We start from the raw sequence: 16,465 nt of genomic DNA, 5'->3' as shown, positions 1-16,465 counted from the left end.
AATTAACTTGTTTCATAAACAGGAGTCTGTGCATTGTATACTTGTAGTATGTTCTTAATTAAAGTCTATTAAATAATTGTGTGCACACACAAAAAAAAACTTCCTACATCCTAGAGGTACACCCATCTTCAGCACGAGGCAACTGAAATAGACTTTGCCATCTCATCCTCAGTTATAATCCTTTTCCAGTTCCTAATTCTCAGGAAGACAGATGTTTCCAATTTAGCCTTGAAAAGTACACAGTAATAAAATAATCTCCAAATTAGCATGTTGGTAGAACCCAGTGTTTACCATACATTTTGAAAAGAAGGCTCTGCCTTTGCATGTTTGAATTTCCATCAGGAAGATGGGGTTGCCAAGCAGGCATTATCATGTTATCTTTTGAACTTTTATGTTCAGATTCTGATTTAGACATAACATTCTTTCTTTGAAGTGCTCTGCAGAAGCTGACCAAGTATTTATGTGTTCCTCAAACATACAGTTCCTTCTTCTTTTCTTCTTTTTTTGTTTTGGTGGTCAAAAAGTCTGCCTTTCTGATGAGACCTCATTACATCTTATTTTAATGTTTGGGAAGCTTTGTCAAAGACACTAGAGACCTGTTCAACCAGAGAAGCCTATCGGGGAGTGAAAGATTCCAGGAGAGACCCATGATATATTTAAGTCAGAGAAAATTCAGATGAGCAGTGCAGAATGACAGAAACAGCACAGGGATAAGAACGTGGCTGACCATTTAGTGTGTTCCACTGAGGTCCACAGAAGGAGAATGTGACTTCTAAAACCTGGGATCTGGTGAAGGCCAACCACCCCAGCTTCTCAGGAGCAAGATGTCAGTCCAATTTTCATTCAAGTAATGGTAACCTTGATCTAGGATTCACTTCTGCCTCAATCTTTATCCAGATTCCAGGTCTGTGCTTGTTCAGACGGAGGGCATTGTGATGGCTGCCATTTCTTTGGCACTTCTCCTATGGAGAGATAGAAACGACTTCTCATCTCTTTGAATCTGGTCTGGCCTATGACTGTTCCAACTACCAAGTATGGTAAAGGGGTGCTATGGCAGTTCCAGGCCTAGGCTTTGAGAGGATTGCAGCTTCCAGTCTGGTCTTTTAGAGTTGCCAGATAGGAAGACCAACTGCTCTGCTGGAAAGACCACATGGAAGGGCCCTGGACTCCATGGAGAGGGAGAGGGGTCCAGCTGAGCCCAGTCTTTTAAACGTTTCTATTGAAACACCAGACATGTGAGTGAAGCCTTCTCAGACCCTCCAGACTGAGACCAGCCACCAGCTAAACAACATTCAGTGACCCCAGTCAGCATCACAAGGGGCAGAAGAATCGCCCAACTGAATCTGCCCAAATTCCTGACCCGCAAAATTGTAGTTTTAAATTATTAGATTTTGGATAGTTGATTTATGCAGCAACAAATAACTGGAATAGGCATAACTGCCTCTCAGAAAACAGGCAGAGAATTCAGAAATTGTCATGGTGCACTTTGGTGGAGTCTGTTTAGAGGGATTGCATTGTCAGAAAATAAACCAGAAAGAGGGTTTCCTCTAAACATTTCCCCCCTCTCCAGAGGCCCAAATTCAACTAGTACCCAGGTTACGTGTTATCACGTCTGTCTTAGACCCCCTGCAAATAGACTTTCAATGGACAGACTCTCTCAGTCCATCAAACTACACATCTGAATCTTGTGATCACGCAGCTTGGATTCAAACCAGAACTTGCTGTCAAAACAGTATCTCACTTGTACCCGAGGTCAGCATCTCTGATCTTTCAAATGCTCCTGGATTAAATGACTCCTTCCCCATTACTGTGCTGACAAAAGAGTGATGGGTGAGGTTGGTCTCCCACCAAATATAACCCTAATCTACATCACAATCGTCTTTAAAAAGGGAATTTTCACCATGAGAATTCTCACAAATACAGCGATAGTTGGGGGAAGAAAAGAACACAGTGGAATGCTGCTTTGTAGATAAGAATAAAAAAATATATTTTAAGTTATAAAATTTACTAGCTGCTCAAGACTCAGTATATATCAAACAGACAATAAAATAAACAAAGTCAGCATTATTTACTCAGCATGAATAACTCTTGGCTCTAGAACTACGGATGTGTCATGGAGTTTAAGCTGCTTTTTGCTGAATTGTGTTTGTCAGGTGGTCCTCTGAATATAATGGCTTATTATGAAACCGCATGAAAAAATCTGAAGGGCTGGCATTATTTCTGAGGCAATATCTCTTACTACAGAAAATGGCGTTAAATTGGTTAATATAATGAACTCTATTTACAGACTTTAACAACTTTTATTCCACTGATAGGAAACATAGTGTGAAACTGGATTTCCTCTCACTTTTTTTTAAGTGCATGTTTTGAGACTTTTTCTGTGCTGAATGGTGACATTTTGACTTGAAAGATTTCTGGATAGAAAGCAAAAAGCTCAACCAGTGTAATTTCCCTAGAAAAGATCTCAAATCACATTTGTTATGCTCTTTCATTCAGTAGGAATGTCCTGGATGTGTACTGAATTGACATTTTTGGTTTCTGTTAGGGAAGTGTGTGCCTTTCAGTAGACTCATGAGTTCTCTATGAGGATTTTATATTTTGGGTTTTAATTCTTATGACATTATAAGAAAATTAACATTAGCATATTCTGACTCATCTGAATGGCTGTACTATAACCAAGTACTGCCACATACTTTCAGTGCCTCTGTTTGTTTGAATTTAATTTATAAACTCATTTTTAATTTATAGTTGCATAAGAACTATACCCAGCACTTCAGTCCTAGCTTTATTTTTGCATGTATATTTCCTTATTAAGTTCATTTCTTTGTGTAGGCGCTGATCTAAAAACTACACATGTATTATTGCCTTTGCTCTCCACAGCAACTCAATGAAGAAGGTAGACGTATTATCACCGTATTGTATATGAGGAGTGAGTACAGAGAGGTAAAGCTTCAGTCCCAGAAAACTCAACTCAGAATTTCTTAGATGGTAACAGAGATTTGTCAGCTTACAACATTGAAAAGTCCAGAGGTAGCGTGAGCTTCAGGTATAGTCTGGCCGGTGCTTTGTAGGTACTTTGGCTCATCCCCTGCTGCATGTCAGCTGTATTTTCTGGTTGGCTTCAGTCAGGATCACAAGATGGCTGGTTTTATCTGCTCGAACCACGTTTCTTCATTTACATCTAAGGAGAAAGAGTCACTCCCACGCTGCTACTGGTTTTGCTTTGATTGGGTTGCGTCAAACCAGTCTCAGTGGCCAGGAGTATGTTTCACACTGGTGAGTTAGGCTTGAGGTAATCACCATGTCAGTGGGCTTGGGATTACCGTGATTGGCTCCATAGACCCACCAAAGTCTGCCCATGGAGTTGAGGGAGACTTATTCCCACTCAAAGGACGTGGCTGCCATGCAGTGGATCTGCTGAAATGGAGTGGAGGGTAGAAGTAATCACAATTTTCACCCTATTTAGTAAGTTGCTCAAGGTGATGTAGTTAACAAGTGGTAGCTAAGATTCTGACCCAGCAAACTGACTCCAGAGACAGTTGTCTTAACCCATATAATACAAATCTAAATATCTTTATAATGAAAATTATTTGAGTGAACACCAAGTCTATTCAATACTCAATTTTAAGAAAGACTATGTGAGAGACTATTTTAAAAGGAGAAAGAGAAAAGATAAATAATTCTGTATCAGTTATCAATGCTGTGTAAGAAATCACCCCCAAACGTAGTGGCTCTCATTTTGTAGTTTGTAGGGATCAGGATTTCAGGAAGGGCTTGGCTGGGTGGTTCTGGCTCCAGTCTTTCATGTGGTTGTTGTCAGACAGTGGCTGGAGCTGGGACAGTTGGGGCTGGCCATACATTTCTTGCTTCATGTAGTCTCAGAGACTTGTCATGTGGCCTCTCTCCATAGGCCACTTAGCGCTTCCTTCAAGGTAACTCAGTTCAGACCTCTAGAACCAAATGTCCCAAAAGAACCAGGGGGAAGCTTTGTCACCTTTTTCCATCTGGTCTCTGAAGTCACACAGAATCCCTTTTACCAGTTATGAGCCTATCCAAATTTAAGGGTTGGAAACAGACTTCCCATCAATGTGGGAGGGTTGTTAGTCAATTGCAAGTAAATGGTGTGGGTTGTGAGGTATTGTGGCCATCTTTGGAAAATATAATCTGCCACAATTTCTATACTTCTGTTTTTGATGGGTTCTTGAGATTTTAAAACAGAATTAACACGTAATGAGTAGCCTACAGAGTTGCTTAGAGACACCCATAGCTGTTGCTTTCAAATTTCAAATGAACTTCTTTAAAACATGGTTTCAGAGGAAAGTGGTGATTCCTTCCCCACCACAGCTGTGTTATGCAGGAGTTTATTCTGCGTACCATTTTTTCAATGGCAAGAACTTTGTTTCTCATGTTTGTGAGTTAGAAGAGGATAAAATTGGGAGGTTGGGAATAGAAAAGAGAGATCAAGAAGAGTGGTTTTTCCACTAAAATTTCGGCTAAAGGAAGGAAGATGAGGAAAAGCTAATCTGGGACTTGGACCGTATTCTCCTATCTGTGGAAGGGAAGAAGCTGAGACATTAATCAGAGTTGCTGAGAGCACCTACTTTGCCTTGAAGTGATGCTGGATAAGTCAGGCTGTGTACCCTGGGCGGGGGGAAAGGGTAGGGAGAAACACCTACTCACCCACGTGGCGGAAGAGCAGGGCTCCACAAAGCTCCCCAAACATCCAAGTTGCTCCATGTCTCTACAATCACAGCAAGAATGAAAAATTCCATGTCATAACACTAGTTACAAAAAAAAAAAAAAAAAAAATGTTATGCTCATTATCTATAAAAAAGAAAAGCAAGCATTTCAGTAAAATCAGAAGAAGGAAGATTGGGAAGGTTTTCTGACTATTAGGGCATGATAAATAAAACTTAATAATAGAAAACCATTACTGCAGATTTAATATGCATAAAATATCATTGGCAAATTAAAAATAGAATGACTGATCGTATGACGCTATCCCATTTCTAGGTATTTATCCAAAAGAATTAAAATCAGGATCTGGAGGAGATTACTTGCACTCCGATGTTCATTGCAGAATTTTTCACAATAGCCAAGGTTGTGGCCAACCTCAATGTCCATCGAGGCATGAATGGGTAAACAAAATGTGATGTACACATACAATGGAATATTATTCATCCTTAAAAAGGAAGGAAATTCTGACAAATGCATGTGCTACAACGTGTATGAACCTTAAGGATGTGATGCTAAGTGAAATACTTGTAAGCCAGTCACAAAAGGACAAATATCATATGATCTCACTTACATGAGGTACCTAGAGCAGTCAAATCCATAGAGGCAGAAAGTAGAATGGTGGTCTCTAGGGGCGAGGGGAGGGGGAATGGGGAGTTGCTGTTCATTGGGTAGAGTTTCAGGTTTGCAAAATGAAAGACTTCTAGAAATACGCTGTACACCATTATGTCTATAGTTAACAATACTGTACTGTACACTTAAAAATTGTTAAGAGAGTAGATCTCATGTATGTACTTTTTGCTACTATAAAAATATTATTGGTGGGGCCGGCCCGGTGGCTCAGGCGGTTAGAGCTCCATGCTCCTAACTCCGAAGGCTGCCGGTTGGATTCCCACATGGGCCAGTGGGATCTCAACCACAAGGTTGCCAGTTCAATTCCTTGAGTCCCACAAGGGATGCTGGGCAGCACCCCCTGCAAGTAACATTGAACACGGCACTTTGAGCTCAGCTGCCACTGAGCTCCCGAATGGCTCAGTTGGTTGGAGCGCATCCTCTCAACCACTAGGTTGCCGGTTTGACTCCCGCAAGGGATGGTGGGCTGTGCCCCCTGCAACTAGCAACGGCAACTGGACCTGGAGCTGAGCTGCGCCCTCCACAACTAAGACTGAAAGGACAACAACTTGAAGCTGAATGGCACCCTCCACAACTAAGATTGAAAGAACAACAACTTGACTTGGAAAAAAAAGGTCTGGAAGTACACACTGTTCCCCAATAAAGTCCTGTTCCCCTTCCCCAATTAAAAAAAAAATCTTAAAAAAATATTATTGTTAATTTATTTCATAGTTTGTCTTTATGCTTACATTTTTATGTATATAAAATGTTACCAAAGAGACATGGAATTTGTATGTTTACTTACAATTTCTCCCTTCCCTCCTTATTTTTGCCTCAGCATTTCTCCAAATTAAACTTCACCCTGAAGCTCTTAGAAATCTAGCTCTTATGGCTGGGGGTGGGGCACTATACTGATGCTAGATTCTTAGGGAAACTGTATGTGATTATCATTTTTTAAAATCAAAATTTCATTAATTAGTGCCTCTGAGTCTATAATGTGAGCAATTTTCTAAAAGTGCTTTACTGTAGGAAACATGCAACGAAGTGGGAGCTCTTAATTAATTGCTTTCCTGTTGGTTACCCCTTTATTGCTTGTATTTTCAACCAATTTTCAGAAATAATTTTTGCACTTCAAAATGAGTACACAAGGTCAGGAAAGTGACTAAAAAATATAAGCTTGCAAGAGTAGACTATCCAAACCATGTTAATTATTTCTGGTCTTAAAAAAATATTTTCAATTAAAGTGATTTATTCATTTTTTACTGTTTCATGCTTTAAAAGAAATCAACCTTCCACTTCTCCGCAATAGAACAAAAACATGTTTTGGGAATAGAAGGTACTATTTTGACAGTTTCTGAGTAAGCCAGTGACCAGGAGCTTTCTGAACCAGGAGGTTATGGCTCCAGTTTTAAAGGTTTCCCCCTTCCCTTGAAAAGGATTTTATCTATAGTTATGTTTCATATTTGAAAATATATAGCTGTTCAAACTATTCTCTAGGTTAAGAATTATTAAGAAGAAGCCACTGAGGATGGCTAAAATGAGTCTCAGAGTTCTATAAAAATCTTAATAGGTTACCACCTTCCGACCCTCAGGGGCAATCCAGTCCTATCTCTTTCCTTTTTCAGATGAAGAAGGGGGGCACATACTCTGGTGTCCTACCTGACAGTGTGATAGAAGGCTGGAAATCTGGCCTGGAAACTGGAAAACTGGGGACACGAGCTTGCAGTACCTGTGACCTTGGCCTCGGTGTTACTCTGCTCAGGCTGCCGTAACAAAGTACTATAGACTGAATAGTTTAAACAACAGAAACTTATTTCCATAATTCTGGAGGCTGGAAGTCCAACGTGCCAGCTAATTTGGTTCCTGATGAGAAATCTCTTCCTGATTTACAGAAGGCTGCCTTCTTGGTATGTCCCCATGTGGGAGAGAGAGAGAGAGAGAGATGGAGGGAGGGAGGGAGGGAGGGAGGGAGGGAGGGAGGGAGGGAGAGAGAGAGAGAGAGAGAGAGAAGGAGAGAGCTGTTCGTCATGAGCGTCCCACCCTCATGACCTCGTTTAACCCTAATTACCTCCCAAAGGCCCTATCTCCGATTACCTTCTCCTTAACATTGCAGGTTAGGGCTTCAACATATGAATTTTGGGGAGACACAATTCAGTCCATATCAGCCTCCCTTAGTTACCTTCTTTTTGAAATAGATTCTGAGCTCTGATTTTCTGCGACATGTTCAGGAAGAGAATTACTTCTCAGTATCTTGGTTTTAATATCTGAAAAGTGATTCTTTCCAGCAACTTCTCAGAAATGCCAAAGTTTATTTAGATAATAATTGCATGTTCTAAAATACCAAATCTACTCTGACGCCTTAATTGTAAAAGTTAATTTGAGGTATATTTTAATGATTGTGACCATTTTTTGAGAAATTATTATATAAGCACATTTTCATTAGGATTAAAAATTCCTTTTAACTTGTAGGGTCCACTTGGTGTAGTAGAATGAGTTCTATTCTAGATGTCTCAAACCTTGGGTTCTAGCTCTGGCTCTGAAACTTGCAAATCTAAACTATCAATTTTCCCACCTTTAAAACATCCCCTCCCTCCAAAATATTTGGGAAAGACAGATGGATGTCTCCCATTTGCTCCAAAGGTGTTCATATGACTTCTCAGACCTTTGTTCCTGCCATTTTTTTTTAACTTTTATTGGGGGATATTGGGGAACATTGTGTTTTCCCATGACCCATCAGCTGCAAGTCAAGTCGTTGTTTTTCAATCTAGTTGTGGAGGGCGCAGCTCACTGGCCATGTGGCAATCTAACCAGCGACATTGGTGTTATGAGCACTGAACTCTAACCAATTGAGCCACCCGGCCACCCCTGTTCCTGCCTTTTTGAATTTAGACTTCATTTACTTCACTTTTGGTCTCAGTCTGGAATCCGTTGACTTAATTGTGCCTGAGTGTTGGTGTGTGTTCTGTGTATGCATGGGCGTACACATTTGGTATAAGGAGATTGATTGAGCAGGAGCTTTATTCTCAAGTGATAATCATCCAACACCAACCAGCTTAGAAACAGAGGAATGTGTTGACTCATATATCAAACAGTAGGAAGAACAGGGATGACCAGAACTAGCGCTCTCTTTCACTTCTTTTTTTCTTTTTCTTTGTTTTGCATGCCATCATTCTTTAAAACTCTTTTTCTCCATAGGGCTAGAATTATTGCTGCTGGTAACACTGGGCATATACCTTCCTGACATTTCACTCTGACAGGAAAGGGTTTCTTCCAGCTTCAGCTGAACAAAACTGGGTGAGAGTTCTGATTGGCCTGGCATGCATCCTGGGCCAGCTGGAAGAGCCTAGCTGGGGGACCAAGAGCTTCCCTTGGACTCATGTGGCATGGAGGTGGCACTGAGCAGCTCACATGTGGACCACATGTTAGAGTAAAGCAATTTCCCCAAAGAAGAAAGGGGGGCAAAGACATCAGTACGGGAATTGTGAGCTGGGCAGCCACCTAATTTCTCAATCTGTTTTTACTACCATGAAACGGGCCTCACACCCCTCTTTGTAGCTCTGTGGTGCTTCTCTTTATAGCTTACTAAACGTAGTTATATGGGTGAATCAGATTTTGCTGAAGGACTGGGGAAAAACCTAAGGGAATGACAACATATGGTGAAAAGAATTGCAAACCATATGCTGACATTGGCAATGGTCTAAGGAGCAGCATGCAAGGTGGTAATTCATGTCTCACAGGGAACAGTGTTCTGATAAACCCAGTTCCTGCCCTCAGGCCTTCATCTCTCTGTGCCATGTCCCTACTTCCTCTAAGCTCCACCTTGACTCTGCACCTGCCATTTGGGAAACCCTATCGCAGGGATTGTTATGCCCAGGAGACATCATTCTCCTCCTAGCAGTGCTTTCCCAAAGTCTTAGCAAGTCAGTCTAGAAAGATCAGCCCAAGGGGGACAGATGTGGTGGCTTTTGTCACTTTAGGTCCCCCTGAATTGTTCAGGCAATGGACTTTGGTACCACTGTATCAAAATATCTTGGGTGAGACTCTTCCATGAGACCATCCTGACAGACTTACCATGGTTGTTCTTTATGCCCTGCCACCAGTGTGAGTTTTAGAGATGCATAATTATTTTCCTGATTGTCTAGCAAAAAGAGATTAATACTGTCCTCATAATTCCATAACTGCAAGGCCTACATACTCACAATGAAGTTCTGTTCACCTTGGATTTCAAATTGTTTCCCTATGGGTCTGTTGGGGATAATAAACGGGCCCATTACTCAGCTGTACCGAGTGTCTGCTCCCTTGGCTACTACAAACAACTTGCCAACACTTGGAGTTTCCTGCTCAGAGGGGCTTGATTAGCTTCTTTGATAAGGATCATGCTTCCTAATCTCTGTCTGGGGAAGAGAGGTTGTTTTTTTTTCTCACTCCATTATGCCAGTTATTTTATTTTGGATATCTACAGCAAGCGTGAAAATTTCTTTGAAGTTTATGGTTTACCTTAAAATTAATGTAAATTTTGTATTCTACTCATTACATTTCTGTTTATTATATAAGCAATGTGTTAAAGCACTTTCTATTGAGAAAAATATATTTTCTGAAAAGATGTGTCATATTCATCCTGTTATCCTGTTATTTTCTAGCTTTGAGTAATTCTTGGCAATGAGTTTGAGAGGCCCAGTAATACGGAATCACAGTATAGCCTTACTGCCCCCCTCTCCTCCAACCTCCAATCTTCTACAGCAACTTTGAGGATCCAAAGCCTTTGTGAAACTGAATTTTAGGGAATCTAACCTCACCCAGATCTTAAAGGGTGATGAATGGAAAAGGACTTTCCAGACAAGCTTAGGACAGTCAGAATGCCCTTTGGCATATGCGACACTAATACCTTCTTTCAACAACTTCCTGACTTGGGACTTCACCTTCATATACTCACTGGCCTCTTAGGAATCACTGATTCAGACACTTCTCAGCTGCATGTAGCACCACCAACTCCTGGTCAACCCTTAAAGTCAGGAGGTGGAGATCTTGGGTTGGGTGTGTATGTGAGTCAGGATATTCATACTCCTCTGGACTGGTAGATGTGTTTTCCTGCCCAGTATCCATTCACTCTACTCTGATAACCACACCCCAATAGCTCTGTGGGAACCACCCCGTAATCCATTTTCATTCCACCTATTTCCGGTGGTTTTGGCTTCTTCAAGGTGCAGAACATATGACTCAGCTATGGCCAATGAGGGTGTCTCTGTTCCCTGGCCAGGAACCCAGTATGACTCAATGAAGGAGAAGAAAATGAAATCCTATTGGGCTTAAAGCCTGAAAGATATACAGTCTAGATCTTCTGTAGACATCTTGTGATCAGGAAGGGAGAGACTGTCTGAAAATAAGGCCAAAACACAGGATAGGCTTTGGCTAGTAGCCCATGTGATGAAGAAAAACTGGGTCCTGGTGACATTGTATGGCATTTAACAAAGTTATGCTTGAAGCCAATAATACCCCTGAACTTTTCAGTTATCTTAGCTAATAAATTACTTTTTTTTTTGGCTTAAGCTTCTTTGGGTTGGATTTTTGATCTTTTGAAACTGAATGAATTCTAACTGTATGCTCCATGTAAGCAGGGATCTTGCTGGCCTAATTTACCACTGTGTTCATAGAACTGAGAAAAATGGTTGGCACATAATAGGTACTCAAGAAATATTTGTTGACTAAATGAGTGATAGCTAAATTAGCACCAGGAGTAAAAATTAGCAAGCAGCAGATCCTGGAATAGGAAATTGGCTGAATCAATGTTGAGTGGAAGCCACAAGAAATCCTCTGTCCCTGGTTGTAAAGTTGGCAATACTTATTAAATGGTAGTGAAAATGTTGGTCTAATTTTCACCTGGTATGTGTTGGAACTCACACAGTAGACTACCAAGGGTAACACTAGGTGACTTGGTAGGAAGAATTCCAGGTGTTGGGGTGTGCTTTTTGTGGCCTTCCGTGAGGGCTTACAAGAAAAATGCAAGTTTAGGCCAAATTCAATTTGTCATTACTTAATTTTGAAGACAACCCACAGTCCTAAATTCATGTCACAAAGAAGTGAGTTGGTAGAGTGTAGCTTGTAAGTAAGGCATTACCTCATAAGACCATCTCAAATGTGACTACGAAGGATAATGGACAAGAAGATCTTCCAAGAGGGAGAAACCTTGAGCCATGGAAGGAAATGGACAAGGAAGCGCCTCCCACAGCCATCCACATTAGCTAAGCAAGGATCCAAGTCCAATGCCAGGAAGTAAGCTTTGTTGTTTTTGTCCAGCAGGACATGATATGTGCTTTGGATTGGTGAGCACTCTGTTATTTCCAATTCTTGCCTTCCCCAAATGGTGGGTTTATGGTACATATCTTGTTCTCTTCCCACCATTGTATACTGAGTATCAGGGGTTATTAAAATTATCATTTAGTTATATATTATCATATTATGAGGCATGACATTTTTCCTTGACTGACCAGATTGCCTATCATCCAGAGATCCTAGGCTTGGTGGTGGGTTAGATTTGGATTATTTTATTTTGGAAAAGGGCAAAATACCTTTGGAGAAGATATTTTAAGTAGGTGAAGCAACTTGAAGGGTGTGGGAATAAGGATGTGTGTGTGTGTGTGTGTGTGTGTGTACGTATGTACGCAGGTACACAGCCAAAAGGGGTAGACTGTAATTTACCAGTGGGATATGAGACATTTCTAAAAATCAAAAACCTTTAAGCAATGATGACCCAAAATACGATGGATTCAGAAGTCAATGAGCATGGACTCTGAATGCCCTCTTCTGAAGGAGCTGAGAAAAGCCAGGACAGCTGATGCTCGCTGTTGATGAGGCGAGTCCAATCCTTGCTATATTTGAATTCCAAATCTAATCTGTGCTAGTATAGGCTGGAAACCAAGTCAGGAGGTGTCATATCAGAATGCAAGGAGATAATCTGGGGGTGGGGCGAGGGGGTCCTACCCTTCCAGTTAATGTGACAATCAAAACTCTCAAAAACTTCACTTGGTTGAGGAGCACTAAAGGAATAAGGACTTACTTTCAGGAGAATATCTAGGAGTTACATGGCAAATCTATGCTGACCTTCATGAAGAATCCTGAAGATTCTTCAGCAGGTAAACAAACAACAGGTAAATAATACCCTCATTCTCCACTAGAAGTAGCTCATTCTACATAATGTGATTTGGATTCTTATTGGTCAAACTCTTGATCCAGACCCAGAATAGCTTCATAAACTTCACCTAAGGGACAAGAGGTGCCTAAATCTTACTTCAAGGTTTGGCTTTGGCTCTAGAGTTTATCCTAAGCTACTCTGCTTCTAGCATTTGGAAATAGATACCTGGGTTGAAAATTGGTCTTTTCCCAGGACTAGGTCTGATGTAGTTTGTGCTGGGGTCTGTGCACCCTCTTTGCCTGGGCCAATTTCAGGGGGTGGGGCACTATTATCCATAATTTACTATTTGATTCTCTGTAGGCACCCTAATATGCGGCTGCTGTTGACCAGATAGGCTGTGTTACATGGAGGAAAAAAAGATTTGGGCTTTGTTAGGATAAAATAAATTTCCAAATTAATGAAAACCTAAGGAATCAAATGCTTCTTACATGTGATTATCAAAGTGAAGCATTGTTTTAGAAAGTTGTTGACACAGGTCTTGGAACTGTGAGTTCATAGACATAGTGCTGTCATGGTGGAAGAAAATTCTAGTTTAGGTTATTTTTAGAGAAAATTGTGGTTTTTTTGTTTCTCCTAACATAGAAAGGACCATGTTTTCAATGTCTTTTTGGCTATATCATGTTAATGAGGATAGTACAAATATGTGGCCCTAACTGTGGTTAGATCACTCCTCATACAAGAGGGCAGGCAGTCCTCACATGCATAGTTCCTTTCTAAAAGATTTAACACTTATTTATTGTTTATGTAATAGGTCTAACATACTGTTCAGTGCTGAAGGAATAAAAAAAAGTATGTTACATAAGATACATTTATTCCTTTTCCACCAGGAGATCCACTGAGTGAAAAGGGGCAGTTATCAGAACACCTTCTGTGGCTGTTGGCCAGATCACAGCGGCTTTATCTCCAAGCCATAATACCACACCTTCCACGTTCATTCGTATTGTCTACCTGTGGTCCTTTGAGGGGATGGGGTGGAATACTTTCTCCAATTTGTGATCTTGAAAATGATTAACCATTTTCAACTCAGAGTTCCTAGTAACTTCAATCCTACTTCAAATCAGCAAGCGTTTCTTTCATGGTATTGCAGCTATAGGAGATACAAGGCCTACTTTGTGAGTTTCTACCCTTCCAGGGTCACAGGCTACACCGGTGATTCTTGGTGCTGGCAACCTATCAGAATCATCTGGCAAATTAAAAAAATATGTAGATGCCTAGGCCCCATTCTGGGACTAGGACCCAGACATCATTTATTTTATTTTTTATATAAACAGTTCTTTAGATGGTTCTGGTAGGCGTCTAGGGCACTGATCTAGACCGAGCAAAACAATAACAACATCTTGATAAATATAACAAGTAAGATGTAAAGAAAGGTGGGAAGAGATTAATATCAAATGGGAATATTAAAGAGCTCTTTTTGGAGAATGCAAGTTTGGAGCTGGGCCAGATTACTTAAAGTTTTGAATTTTTATGTCTGCCTTTCATAATTCCTCCCCCCACCCCATTTTCCTGTTCTTTTAATAGGTGATTAGCTGTCCCTCTCAAAGCCGTGGGTATATGTCTACAGCAGCCCATTTCTAATGTAATATTTCTAAGCATCTGGGGCTAAGAAATTTAATTTCTAAGTTTGTTGGAATTGAATGAAAATTAAGAATAAATAGGTTACACTTTCCACTAAAAGAACTAGGACTCCTTGGAGAAATGGCTGACTCTAGGTCTGGAGCAGGAAATGTATACAGTAAACCTAGGTCATCTTATTATGCCAGAAAGCAAGGAAGCTATCAAGGACTAATGGGGTTCATGTCATAAGGACACAAATCCATCTTGAGGATGCTCCCATAGGCCAAAGAGGGAGCAATTTAAGTATCAGGAAAGATAACAGCTGCAATGGATTAAAACACATGAAATATATAAATAGCCAAGGGTTCATAACGATACTAACACCCCAAAACAATAAAAGCAGGAAAACCCCCAACCCTAGTCATGAGTTAGAATTACTAGGGAGCTTTGAAAAGTCAAAATTAAAAGGAAGCATCAAGTACTTGTCCTCCCTTTCTTGTATTTATACTTTCAGGGTAAACAAAGAGTTGTTGGGAAAAAGTTCTCTTTTCGCAGATTTCCAGTTAATCAATGAAGAAGAAATTTTAAAAAATCACATTTTGCAACCCCCAGAGAGTCCAGGCAATGGTCATCAATGGATCTATCTAGCAATCATCTATCTATCTATCTTTCTTTCTTTCTTTCTTTCTTTCTTTCTTTCTTTCTTTCTTTCTTTCTTTCTTTCTTTCTTTCTTTCTATCTATCATCTATCATCTCTATCTCAGCTACCTTTTGCTGCATGACAAACCACCATCATGGGGGTCTCCTGGGGTCACTCAGGTGGCTACATTCTATGGGAGCTCGGCCAGGGCTGGAATGTCCGAGGTGGCCCAACTCACACCTGGGGCCTTGGTGCTGGCTGTCACCAGGGAGCCTTTGTTCTCCTCCAGGTGGCCTCTCATCATTCATATATGTCCCAAGCTTCCTCACATGGTGGTTGCTTCCATAAAGGTGGAGACATACCTGTCAAAGTTGGCAGGTCTTTTAAGGACTAAACTGGCAAAAGACACAGCATCACATCTGCCAGTCTGTTGGTTGAAGCAAATCACAAAGTCAGTCCAGATTCAAAGGGAGAAGAAATAGACTCCAGCTCTAATGGGAGGCATGGTCATCCTTGGGAACAATGTACCACTATGTGTCCCTGGCCACAACAATTCATCCTTTCTACATGCAAAATACACCTCACTTTCCCCTCAATATTTCCAATTTGGCATCAGCTTAAAGTCTGGATCTTGTTTTCTTAATCAGGTCCTGAGGTATGTGGCTTCTATTTATCTGAGACCTATGAGCAAAGAAGACAAGTTATCTCCCTGCTACTCACCCAACATCCAATGGAGAGACCGCATGCAGTAGGCAATCCCGGTCAAAAGAGGGACAAATGGAAAGCACGTAGCCATCCCTCTTCCACAGCAGTTCTGAGTCCAGATGCGTGTCACCAGTTCCCACAATTCTGGGGCCAAAGGTGGGAGCAATTTTTGGTAGTGATCTCTGGCAACCATATATCACAGATACTAAAGTATTAGGTGAAGAGTTTGTAGAGAACTTCGTGCTGGAGAGATGAGGCTGACATTGTGTGAATCTAATGACCAGTTTTGGCAGTACTCAAAGGGGAGCAGCCAGAATCATGAGCCTCGTGATGCAGTATGATAAGAAGCACATAACATCACTTAGCAAATATTCCTGTCCAAAAATTGATCCATCTAGACCTGACAACTAGTGTACTGGAAACACGAGAACTAGAGGAACAAGTTAAATGGCACAAGGAAGCAATGAGCCAGATCCAGAATGTATGACATTCTGAAGGATAAATGACCTCATTTCCTCAGCAACTCAATGGCATAAAAAATAAACACAGAAGGGCTATTAAAGAATCAAAGGGAATTAAGAAGCAAAGCAATCAAATGCAATGTGTGGATCTTATTTGCATCTTGATTCAAACAAAACTGCAAAATCACACCTTTGAGACAATCAGCAAAATGTAATTATAGTTGACATATTAGATGATATTAAGGAAATATTTAAGTTAATTTTTTTAGGTGTGATAATGGCATGGTGGTTATATAAAAAAATGGAAAGTTCCTTTCAGTTGGAGATGCATTCTAAGCTGCTTATGGGTAAAATGTAATGTTTGGGGTTCACTTTAAAATATTCTGGACAAAATAAATGGGGCAGGGTGGGGGTGTAGAGGGGGAAACAAATGAAAAAAATTGGTAATGTTGGTAATTAAAGGTGGGGAATGAGTAAATGGAGGTTCTTTCCACTTCAGTGCATGTTTGAACATTTGCATAATAAAAGTTAACAAATAATTTCGAATGAAGGAACTTGATTAGGGAC

General features: G+C 40.6%; 1 long non-coding RNA gene across 2 annotated transcripts; it reads right to left on the bottom strand.

The window, feature by feature from the left end:
• Positions 1–228: 228 nt before the first annotated feature.
• Positions 229–15,706, bottom strand: LOC141572406 (uncharacterized). 2 transcript variants are annotated; one of them, XR_012497769.1, is made up of 4 exons: positions 15,453–15,706; positions 4,681–4,741; positions 3,012–3,417; positions 229–962 (listed from the first exon to the last, which is right to left on the bottom strand). It is a non-coding gene; the product is annotated as an uncharacterized LOC141572406 (long non-coding RNA). The 2 variants fall into 2 exon arrangements; XR_012497768.1 differs by lacking the exon at positions 15,453–15,706 and adding an exon at positions 15,095–15,157.
• Between the last annotated feature and the right edge of the window lie 759 nt (positions 15,707–16,465).

The sequence above is a fragment of the Rhinolophus sinicus genome, linkage group LG06, assembly GCF_036562045.2.
Source record: "Rhinolophus sinicus isolate RSC01 linkage group LG06, ASM3656204v1, whole genome shotgun sequence".
NCBI classification, from domain to species: Eukaryota; Metazoa; Chordata; class Mammalia; order Chiroptera; family Rhinolophidae; genus Rhinolophus; species Rhinolophus sinicus.
This window is presented reverse-complemented; position numbering and strand designations above follow the sequence as displayed.